Raw genomic sequence first — 12,469 nt, forward strand, 5'->3', positions numbered from 1 at the left:
GCCGACCAAAGGTAAGTTTCTGCTTTAAAATTTTGAGCCTTTAACCCTCTTATTCTACCTCATGTTTTGGGATTTTCTACATTGTTGGTTTTCCTCTTTGGTTTTCTACCTTTTTACATGACATGTTGATATGGTAGAAGATGAAAATGATTTTTTAGTAATCATATGCATGGAGATGACGGAAAGTAATACATTTATACTTTTATTATTGATGATTGTTTTAACTGTCAAGAGGAATTTTAGGTTCCCACATAGTGCCCAATTAATTAAAAGGTGACAGATTTTTTATAATAGAACAAAGATCAATTTTTAATAGGCTTATGCCCTAGGAAAAAAAATTCTCCCGCCCCTAATCACTTGCCAGTTAGCTATACGTTGATCCCGTGATTTAGCTCTCTTTACATAATCTAAGGATGAACTATAAGAGGCATCTACGGTGAGCGGTAATTACCTTTTACTCCAACAAAAGAGAAAAAGTTTTAAGTTCAGGAGAAGCATATCTGTCACGCCCCAGATAGTTCCTGCAAGAAGAAATTTTGACAGCATCTCCCCTGTACGGGTGATAATATGAACCATTTCTACATTGCCCTCAGGGCCACATATACCTCGGCCAACACGGCCGAAACAATAACAATATATATTAAACAAGCATCCACGCAGTTTAAAAGTAAAACCAAACATAAGCAAAGATAAGGAAAACATCTCAAATATCCTACTCAACTACACCCATAAAACTCAAATATGATATCCTACTCAACTACACCCATAAAACTTAAATTCCCAGCATACATCCAAACGAAAACTCTTCGATAATAAGGGATCATACAAGATCCAAGTGCCAAAAGATACAAGTCTGGAAACATAGATGATAACATAATAAGAAAAATCAAAGAGAAGATCCAAAACGGAAATCCTCGCAACCTGAAGGGAAAAACTAGCGACTGGAACTCCTCCGGACAGCCTCAACGTGAAATGGTAATAATGGGGGTTGAGTCCAACACTCAGCGGATAGCTAGTTGACGTGCATAGTAAATAATAACCAGCAGTAATAAATATGCGTACAGTCTCTAGAAGTAATGAAACAATGCAAAACTGAAGATAAGGGAGAAGTTGTACTCATCATGACCTCCTATCAGGATAATAAGGTCGTCAGACCGAAAATACATGTCCATGTATGCATGTCAATCATATTAGGGGTGTCAAAAATGAACCCGACCCGACGACCCAACCCGAGTCGACCCGAAAAAAATCGGGTTCGGGTTGGGCATTTTCGGGTTCGGGTCGGGTTCGGGTTGGAGGGTTGGAGAGTAAAAAAATTTCGGGTTGGGTCGGGTTGGGTTCGGGTTGACCCGGGTTGACCCGGGTTGGCTTAAATATAGGGTTTTGTGGGTTTTTTTAGAGTTAAATCAAATTTTATTTTAAAAATTTAGATGTTTTTATGTATATTAATATCATGTTTGTATGATAATGATGGAATATTGAGATAAAAGTGAAGAATTATAGGGAAAATAGCCCAAAAAAGTCGTTTTGAATCGGATTTTCGGGTTATATGGGTCGGGTTCGGGTTGATCGGGTTGGTCGGGTTCGGGTTCGGGTTGAGGTGTTTTGGGTTGAACTCGGGTTCGGGTCGGGTTCGGGTTGGGTTAAAAAAAAAAAAAAAAAAACTCAACCCGACCCAACCCGACCCGACCCACCCGAATTGACACCCCTAAATCATATGCATCCATCCAATATGCAGCAAACAAAGTGCAGCAAACACAAGCAATAAATGCATCACGCATATGATGTCAATGATATGTCTTAGTCACCCCTGACGTCAGTCAGTCATCTCACACACGATGGTGAGACCGAGTGGGTAGGATTGTGATAACCGTGCACTCTGCCGTCACTGCTCCTGATGAGTGACCGAGTGGATGGGATGCTATCGGAGTACACCTATCCTCCTACCCCAAATCATAAGTGGGGGAGCGCAATGCTTTCATCTCCCTGAGACAATCCAGAGGAGGGATCCCTGCAGGCTACCACGCCGCGTCACACTACCCATGAGCGGACCAACGGAGCCAAACAGAGCAACCTGCTGCAACACACCTTGTCTGAATAAAAACCACTAATCCATGAATGTTGTGTGTGCAGATGCATGTAACTGACGATGTGCTCAACAATATTGGAGTCGACTATCGCACAGCATGCAATCATGCGAGATGGTGCATGACACTAAGCATATAAATCCTGGTCATATCTACCTCCATAAAACATGTACCAAAAATAAATGGATCAAATAAACAGATCTAGGTACACAGGTCAGATATGGTAAGTGACTAGTCCGGTATATCACATGACATGGTATGTCACTACCTCTATAACATAAATAATAAACAGGGGCATGAATGCTAAACAGGTAACTAATAAAATATGCTCAAAAACAAATAGTGACATACCGATACAGATATAAACATAATTATTACTACTTGTTAAAATCTACTAAGCATATCAACATGACATTATCTAAAAGATAAGTCAAGGTACCCGCCTCCAATGTAGATCGAGCTAATCAACCTCTATGTCGAAGTGCTCATCCCGAATCCGAATCCTGTATTAAATCATACGGTTTAGCTAAGTTTTATTGTAAACAAAATAGCTAAACCAAAATCTTTATTTATCAGGAACCCTAATTCATTCATTAACCTTTTCTAGTTCAAATCCTATGTATGCTATAACAAATGAAACGATTCCTCTATTTCTTACCTCAACACCAAACCTCTCTGGTTGAATCACAACCAGACAGGCCGGTCAGCCGCTGGAATGTGCACAGTTAGAGGTTATTTGCTACTGGAAACAAGAAAACTCCACTTGCACTAAACAAATCAAGAAGGAAGTTCACTGATCAAGAAGACAACCTAATTCATGACATAATCTACTAACCTTACCTCTTTCTCACAACCAAAAAGGTTGCTGGAACCTTGTGACTTTTATGGCAACAACCAAAACAAATCGCCTAGGCAGATTTACAAGCCACAGAGATGAAATCTGGTGCAGCGGAAGAACAATGAACCTTCCCGATGAAATCACTGCTGCTTTGTTCGGATTTGGCAACAAGAGGGGTTGGTCGCCCTAACCCTTTCGTCGATTACTCTCTTCTAGTGGCCGTGATACCAAGCAGTGGTGGCGGTTGAGGAGATTGAAGGCGGCAGAGGGAGAGAAAGAAGTGACTGCCGGTGAAATAGATGGCAACCCTGGTGGCGAGGTCATACTAGTACGGAATCGGCACAGGCTTCATGGTGTCCCTCAGCGTCGCGTCACCGAATGCTCGTCGGAGCCCCTGCCAAGGCCTCTGCTTGTGTAGCCACTCCCGCACGCTCCTCTTCTGGCCGAATCGAAATGGTGATCGAGCATCGGTCGTCTGCGACTTTACCGAGAGAAAGGGAAGAGGTGAAGGGCTCGGGTGGAAGCTAGGGGTTCAGGGCTTTCCTTTGGCCGGTAGTTATGAACGTGAGGGAGAGAAGAGGAAGAGGCGTCGGGTTGAGGAAGGGGAGCAGGCGCCGTCGGTGGAGAAGAGGAAAGGGCGTCGCGAGGGTAGGGCACATGCATGGGGGGAGGGGGGGGGATAAAGAAAAGAAAAGAAAAGGAAAGGAAAAGAAAAAATAAAAATAAATCTTTTCCTCGTTTAAATGGGTAGCCTAAACAGGCTTTCCCGGGGCCCAATATTTGATCTCCTTAAACTCGTTATACGAGCTCTGAAAAATTTCAAGAAAAATTCAGAAAATTCCTTTATGGTTATTCGTCCATTTTCGATATTTTACATTCTCCCCTACTAATAAAAATTTGGTCCCCAAATTTTTGTTATTACCATCAGCAAGTATTAACAATAAATAGATAGTATAAATGCTGAACGGAAATTAACTCACATACCTCAAGTGAAAAGATGGGGATATCGAGCTTGGATCGTATCCTTGAGCTCCCAGGTAGCCTCCTCGTCCGAATGATGCTATCATCCTACTTTAACAAGCCGGATAGTCTTGTTCCACAGCTGACGCTCTTTCTGGTCCAGAATCCGTACCAAAACCTCCTCGTAGGTAATGTCAGGCTGAATAGGAACTGTGATATCTGTCAGCATATGTGCCGGGTCGGATATATATCTCCTCAGCATAGACACATGGAATACATCGTGAACACCTGCCAGGGACGGTGGTAGTGCTAGACGATAAGCTACCGCTCCAATCCTCTCCAAGATTTGGAAAGGTCCAATGTATCACGGAGCTAGCTTACCTCTGAGGTCAAATCTCTTCATCCCTTTCGAGGGTGAAACACGCAGAAAAATATGGTCGCCAATAGAGAACTCCAGGGGTCTTCGTCTCCGATCAGCATAACTCTTCTGGCGGTCCTGCGCCTCTGACATCCTCCGTCTGATAGTACGGACCAACTCTGCCTCATGCTGAGCTCTATGAGGCCCTAGGAGCTAGATCTCCCCAACCTCCTCCCAGATGGTGGGTGTTCCACAAGGCCTACCATACAACGCTTCAAACGGTGTCATCTGAATAGTCGAATGAAAGCTATTGTTGTAGGCGAACTCTGTTGGAGCAATCTGGGTACCCTAGGTTTTGATGTTTGGGCAAAGGTTTAAGTTAGGTTTATTGTTGTATTTGATATGCATTGTGAGTGTGCAGGATACAGGTACAACAAGGAAAGTCCAAGGATGAGTCTTGGCGGTGTAAGTCCAAGCATGTAGTCTTGGCAATGTAAGTCCAAGTGTGATCTTGGCAAAGGAGGAAAGTCCAAGGATGAGTCTTGGTGGTGTAAGTCCAAGCATGTAGTCTTGACAACGAAAGTCCAAGTACGACTTGGCAATGGATGAAGTCCCGGAGGCGCGACCTCTTGGCAAAGGAAGACCCGACAACAATGATAAGGCCGATGGAAGCTCTAGAAGGCAAGACGTGAAGGATGGGGAGACATCCGAGGGACGCAAGGCTGATGGAGGAGGCTAGAAGGCTAGGTCTAGGTTGGTCGGGCGAGAACGAGTGCTGAGCGAATGTACTCAGGGTAAAATCCCAAAATTAGGGTTTATTGTAGCAGCACTGTAGCGTTACTGTAGCAGTACTATAGCAGTCGACTAGTGCAGTCAACTGGGAGCGAACAGAGGGTTGGTATCGAGCCGTTGGGCTGCAACGGTCAAATTTCCACGAAGGGCAGTCGACTGCATGTTTTGACAGTCGACTGGTATGCGGGGTTTTCCAACCCGTGGCCTATATAACCAAGCATTGGAAGCTTAGTTAAAGTTGACGAAATAGAGGTGGTTAACCCCTATTAGTAGTCTACCAGTGCCCCAGCTTCTCAAGAGTCCTTGGTGAGAGTTTGTGGTGAGGTTTCTCCACCCACAAGGAGCTACACGAGCTAGCCGGAGGTTTTCCGGGGAGTCATCCACCGACGGATCGGGATCGTCCACATTACGGACAGCCGTGGAGTAGGAGCTTCATCTCCGAACCACGTTAAACAACGTGGCATTGGGTTTGCTTCTTGTTTATTATTTTCTAAGGTTAGTTTTGCTTTTGTTTGTCAGTTTTTTTGTTTCTGCTGTGCACTAACAAGCGTAGGAAGCGACGATTTGGGTGAGACGATATTCACCCCCCCTCTAGCGAACATCAAGGTCCCAACAAGTGGTATCAGAGCTAGGTGAGCTCTTGTTGGACTAATCGCCAAGAGAGCGGCTAGAGGAAGAAGATGGAGTCGGAGGGACCTCTCGGATGGGACATCTGAATCCCACCTCCATACGAGTGCGAGGACTTCGATTGTTGGAGGAAGTGCATGGAGATGTGGTTCCAAATGAATTGGAACCAATGGATTGCGTTGGAGGAACCGTTTAAAGCTCCAACAGACAAGAAGGAAAAGTGTCTCCGACGTCGATATTGGACCGAGGAGCAAAGGGAGCAATCGGAGACGGAAAATGGATCTGTCGGCCCGCTATGCATCCTCTCTGGTAACCGCATGAATACGTCCAGTCTCTGACGGTGGTGGAGGTGGTAGTGTTGCCAAAGACTGCTGCGCCTGAGTCTGAGTCTACCACGGTGACAGTGCTGGGTACTGAGCCAAAGACGATATGTAGGTTGCGACTGATACTGGACCGGCGACTGGGGCTGTGACTGGTACTGGACCAATGGCTGCGGCTGATACTGGACTAGGGACTGAGGGTGTGACTGGTACTGAACTAGTGGCTGGGGTTGTAGCTGATACTGAGGTCCCACATCAGAACCATGTGGTACTATAAGGGCACTGGAGTGCTCCTGTCCATGCATGCCATATGCAGCTGCTGTCGGGGGAGTTGTCCTTTACTGGCTATGCGAAAATTGGGCTCTCCGCCCTCCTCGGTAAGTCCATGTCTAACTGGGTTGTCCTCCGTGACCAGACACTCCGGAAACTATATGTTGAGCCTTCAACGAACAATCTCAGCTCAGGTGCTCGGGCAGTTTGTAATAATAGCAAACCGGTTGTCCCAGGGAGCATGCTGTGGTGAGGTGGTCTCTGGACCCACATCTAGTGCAGTGAGTGTCGCTGGCGGACTGTTTCCGAATCTGTTGAGAAGACCGGGAACGTCCTGATGAAGATCGCCCTGACTTCTGAGGTTGTCCCGAAGCCCCAGAAGTACCCTGACCTGGCCGACTATGGCCACTCTACTGCTGTCCTGTAGCTTGTGGCTGCTGGATCTGTCCTGATGTCTGACCCGTCTGCTTCCTTTTCCTGTCCGGAAATGCTCTCTGCTGAGTTGACTCAATCATGAAGGCTATGTCCAACGTCTCTAAATAGGATGAACTCCCAAAACCGGCAAGCTTTACTTGCAGATGTCCATCTAGTCCTTGGATAAACTGTAGCATGCGGGATCTGTCCTCAGTAACTAATTCTGGACAAAACCTGGCCATCCGATTAAACTCAGCATTGTACTATCACCGAGCGGTTGTTCTGCCGCAGACTCAGAAAATTCTGCCGGCGAGTCATCTGGTATGCTCGTGGGCAATACCGGCTCTCAAAAGCCTCTCTGAAACTCACCCAGGTTATATTCTGCTCACCTATAATGGAACACTGCGTATCCCACCAGATATCAGCCTCATCTCGTAAATGGAAAGCAACCAGCTCCACTTTCTCCCACTCGGAGCAAGCCATGTAGAAGAAGGTCCGTTCCATGGTCTCAATCCAGGACTGGGCCACGCTCGGATCAGTCTCTCCTCGGAATAGTGTGAATCGACTTTTAATCGACTCTGCCAATGCTGGGATCCGGGCTCGTGCCGCGACAATATCAGTGAGATGGGTAGGGATCGTCGCGGGAGCTGGCGGAATCACTGGAGCTGGTGATACATGTGGTACCACTAGATAGACCGGGGGAGGTACTGGATGTGGAGCAGTACCACCGGCATACCTGATGGCTCCTTTAGAGGTACCTACCTCGGCTGCACCCGTTATACCCACCCCTACAGTATTTACAATACCACCAGCAGTACCACCAGCATACCCGGCACCTACTCAGTCGAGCCCACGGCGTACCAAGCACCACCGCCACCGGTGCTTACTGCACACCCGACACCCGCACCAATAGCAGCAGTTGCTCCACATCCGATACCCCCACCTATCGTACATCCAACCGCAACCACTCATATCGACCCTGCAGTACCACCGGAGGTACATGCTCCAGGTACCACCATATCCAGTACCTCCCCCGGTCTATCTAGTGGTACCACATGTATCACCATATCCAGTACCTCCCCCGGTCTATCTACTGATAAGCTGGAGCATGTACCACTAGTGGTACTGCAGGGTCGATATGAGTGGCTGCGGTTGGATGTACGATAGGTGGGGGTACCGGATGTGGAGCAACTGCTGCTATTGGTGCGGGTGTCGGGTGTGCAGTAAGCACCGGTGGCGGTGGTGCTTGGTACGCCGTGGGCTCAACTAGAGTAGGTGTCGAGTATGCCGGTGGTACTGCTGGTGGTACTGTAAATACTGTAGGGGTGGGTATAACGGGTGCAGCCGAGATAGGTACCTCTAAAGGAGCCATCGGGATCTGGGAACCCGACGAGCCCACAACACCGTAAAGAGTCTATCCTTGACCAGCAGGCTCAACCCCCGTAAACGTCTCTGGTGACTCTGCTGCCACGGACTCCAACGTTCTCTTACGTGGTCTTCCTGCACCACGTCTCGGCACGGGAGCACGTGCACCTCGCCTTATATCTGTTAAATTATGACGCAGATATTACTTCCAGTATCACACTATAAAATAAAATATCATACATATATGCTGTCTGAAGATGTTCCGTCGCTGTCCAGTCCCCCTTTTTTACCTCGGAAATTCCGAAATAAGAAAAATCGACGAAAATCTATACAAATCCGAAACAGAATTCCGAAACATGAACATAACGGAAATCCATACAAATCCGAAAGTACCAGTTTGACTCACAAACTTGGCTCTGATACCAAAAATATTGTCACGCCTCAGGTAGTCCCTGTCAGAAAAAATTTCGGCAGCATCTCCCCTGTATGGGTGACAATATGAACCATTTCTACATTGCCCTCAGGGCCACATATATCTCGGTCAACACGTCCGGAACAATAGCAATATATATTAAGCAAGCACCCACGCAGTTTAAAAGTAAAACCAAACATAAGCAACGATAAGGAAAACATCTCAAATATCATACTCAACTACACCCATAAAACTCAAATCTGATATCCTACTCAATTACACCCATAAAACTTAAATCATCAGCATACATCCAAACGAAAATCCATCGATAATAAGGGATCGTACAAGATCCAAGTGCCAAAAGGTACAAGTCTGGAAACATAGACGATAACATAATAAGAAAACCAAAGAGAAGATCCAAAATGGGAATCCTCGCAACCTGAAGGGGAAACTAGCGACTGGAACTCCTTCTGACAGCCTCAACTTGAAATGGTAATAACGGGGGGTGGGGTGAGTCCAACACTCAGCGGATATATAGTTGACATGCATAGTAAATAATAATCAGCAGTAATAAATATACGTACAGTCTCCAGAAGTAATGAAGCAATGCAAAACTGAAGATAAGGGAGAAGCTGTACTCACCATGACCTCCTATCAGGATAATAAGGTCGTCAGACTAAAAATACATCTCCCTGTATGCATGCCAATCATATGCATCCATCCAATATGTAGCAAACAAAGTGCAGCAAACACAAGCAATAAATGCATCACACATATGATGTCAATGATATGTCCTAGTCACCCCTGACGTCAGTCAGTCATCTCACACACGATGGTGAGACCGAGTGGGTAGGGTTGTGATAACCGTGCACTCTGCCGTCACTGCTCCTGATGAGTGACCGAGTGGATGAGATGCTATCGGAGTACACCTATCATCCTACCTCAAATCATAAGTGGGGGAGCGCAATGCTCTCATCTCCCTGAGACAATCCAGAGGAGGGATCCCTGCCGGCTACCACGCTGCGTCATACTACCCATGAGCGAACCAACGGAGCCAAACAGAGCAACCTGTTGCAACACACCTTGCCCGAATAAAAACCACTAACCCATGAGTGTTGTGTGTGCAGATCCATGTAACTGGCGATGTGCTCAACAATATTAGAGCCGACTATCGCATAGCATGCAATCATGCGAGATGGTGCATGACACTAAGCATATAAATCCTGGCCATATCTACCTCCATAAAACATGTACAAAAAATAAATGGATCAAATAAACAGATCTAGGTACACAGGTCAGATATGGTAAATGACTAGTCCGGTATATCACATGGCATAGTATGTCACTACCTCTATAACATAAATAATAAACAGGGGCATGAATGCTAAACAGGTAACAAACAAAACATGCTCAAAAACAAATAGTGACATACCGATGCAGATATAAACATAATTATTACTACTTGTTAAAATCTACTAAGCATATAACATGACATTATCTAAAAGATAAGTCAAGGTACCCGCCTCCAATGTAGATCAAGCTAATCAACCTCTATGTCGAAGTGCGCATCCCGAATCCGAATCCTGTATTAAATCATACGGTTTAGCTAAGTTTTATTGTAAACAAAATAGCTAAACCAAAATCCTTATTTACCAGGAACCCTAATTCATTCATTAACCTTTTCTAGTTCAAATCCTGTGTATGCTATAACAAATGAAACGATTCCTCTATTTCTTACCTCAACACCAAACCTCTCTGGTTGAATCACAACCAGACAGGTCGGTCAACTGCTGGAATGTGCACAGTTAGAGGTTATTTGCTACTAGAAACAAGAAAACTCCACTTGCACTAAACAAATCAAGAAGGAAGTTCACTGATCAAGAAGATAACCTAATTCATGACATAATCTACTAACCTTACCTCTTTCTCACAACCAAAAAGGTTGCTGGAACCTTGTGACTTTTATGACAACAACCAAAACAAATCGCCAAGGCAGATTTGCAAGCCACCGAGATGAAATCTGGTGCAGCGGAGGAACAACGACCCTTCCCGATGAAATCACCGCTGCTTTGTTCGGATCCGACAGCAAGAGGGGTTGGTCGCCCTAACCCTTTCGTCGATTACTCCCTTCCAGTGACGGTGATACCAAGCGTGGTGGCGGCTGAGGAGATCGAAGGCGGCATAGGGAGAGAAAGAAGTGGCTGCCGGTGAAATAGATGGCAACCCCGGTGGCGAGGTCGTACTGGTAAGGAATCGGCACCGGCTTCACGGTGTCCCTAGGCGTCGCGTCACCGAATGCTCGCCGGAGTCCCTGCCAAGGCCTCTGCTTGTGTAGCCGCTCCCGCACGCTCCTCCTCTGGCCGGATCGAAATGGTGACCGAGCATCAGTCGTCTGCGACTTTGCCGAGAGAAAGGGAAGAGGTGAAGGGCTCGGGTGGAAGCTAGGGTTTCAGGGCTTTCCTTTGGCCGGTAGTTATAAACGCGAGGGAGAGAAGAGGAAGAGGCGTCGGGTTGAGGAAGGGGAGCAGGTGCCGTCGATGGAGAAGAGGAAGGGGTGAAGAGGAAAGGGCGTCGCAAGGCTAGGGCACGGGCACGGGGGAGAAAGAAATAAAGAAAAGGAAAGAAATGGAAAAGAAAAAATAAAAATAAATCTTTTCCTCATTTAAATGGAGTAGCCTAAACATGCTTTCCCGGGGCTCAATATTTGATCCCCTTAAATTCATCATACGAGCTCCGAAAAATTCCCAGAAAATTTCTAAAAATTGTGAAAAAATCACTTATGAGTATTCGCCTATTTTTAATATTTTACAATATCATATAGTGATTAGGCATTGTGTAGATATAATATTAGGTGTATAAACTTAAATGAGATGGTTTTCATGATCCACAATATGTTGATAACTGTAAGATGGATGGAAGGTATTTAGCCAAATTTTGTTATTTGCTTACCACACATAAAAAATTGAAAGGAAATAAAAATATGTCAATTAGTGAACTTATAATATCTCTCTTCACATTATTACACATAATGTAAAGAATAAGTTGCTAGAATGCCAAACAGCTAGATCCGACGAGATGATTAATAGACAATTTCATTTAGTTTTGAACTTTGTTCTAAGTGTACACAACATTTTGCTAAGGAAGCTAAAACCAATCCTAGAAAATTACGCGGATGAGAGACGAAAAAAGTTTAAGGTACAAGTAGATAATTCCCATAAATTTATTTTTTTTGAACATTTTAATGTACATAATAAATTAATTTAATTTTATGATACTTCTTTGAGTTTTGGGTTGTTAGAGAATATTAGATGAGACTTAATATTAAGGTCAATGTCTCAACAATCGGTAGACTTAGATATCAAACTAGAAAAGGTGAAATTGCAATAAATGTTTGGGGTGTATGCACACCGAAGATGCAATTAGCTTTGTTTTACTAGGTTGGGAAGGATGGGTAGCAAATGATAGAGTTTTAAGGGATGTTATTAGCCCCCAGGATGTAGCGCAGACAGTGGGTGCATGACATCTCTGCATAATGACCAAAGGTCGATACTCAAGAACTGATGACATGAAATTTATCCCATCATGCGTCTAACGTCTACCTACATTTACTTCCTTCTATATCCATGGGATTAACACTATGGGGTCATTAAGGTAGCGGACCTACCTTATATATATATATATATATATATATATATATATATATATATATATATATATATATATATATATATATATATATTCACTTGTAAGATATATACAGGTTGTAATTATTTGTGTGATGTTGAATATACAAATTGGTATGGGATTTTGGCATCATATAGAGGTCAAAGGTATCAACCAATGACAACCAAATAGTATTTTAATATGAAGTACTTGTTGGAGCAATCTAGTGACCCTAGGTTTTGATGTTTGGGCAAAGGTTTAAGTTAGGTTTATTGTTGTATTTGATATGCATTGTGAGTGTGCAGGATACAGGTACAACAAGGAAAGTCCAAGGGTGAGTCTTGGCGGTGTAAGTCCAAACAT

At 44.7% G+C, this 12,469-nt stretch overlaps 1 long non-coding RNA gene across 2 annotated transcripts; it reads right to left on the reverse strand.

Annotated features, from left to right (window-relative positions):
* Positions 1-9,692: 9,692 nt before the first annotated feature.
* On the reverse strand, positions 9,693-10,479 carry LOC121982596. Of its 2 annotated transcripts, none has more exons than XR_006112145.1 (2): positions 10,364-10,479; positions 9,693-10,026 (listed from the first exon to the last, which is right to left on the reverse strand). It is a non-coding gene; the product is annotated as an uncharacterized LOC121982596 (long non-coding RNA). The 2 variants fall into 2 exon arrangements; XR_006112146.1 differs by lacking the exon at positions 10,364-10,479 and adding an exon at positions 10,182-10,229.
* Positions 10,480-12,469: the final 1,990 nt, after the last annotated feature.

The sequence above is a fragment of the Zingiber officinale genome, chromosome 5A (assembly GCF_018446385.1).
Source record: "Zingiber officinale cultivar Zhangliang chromosome 5A, Zo_v1.1, whole genome shotgun sequence".
Classification (NCBI taxonomy): domain Eukaryota; kingdom Viridiplantae; phylum Streptophyta; class Magnoliopsida; order Zingiberales; family Zingiberaceae; genus Zingiber; species Zingiber officinale.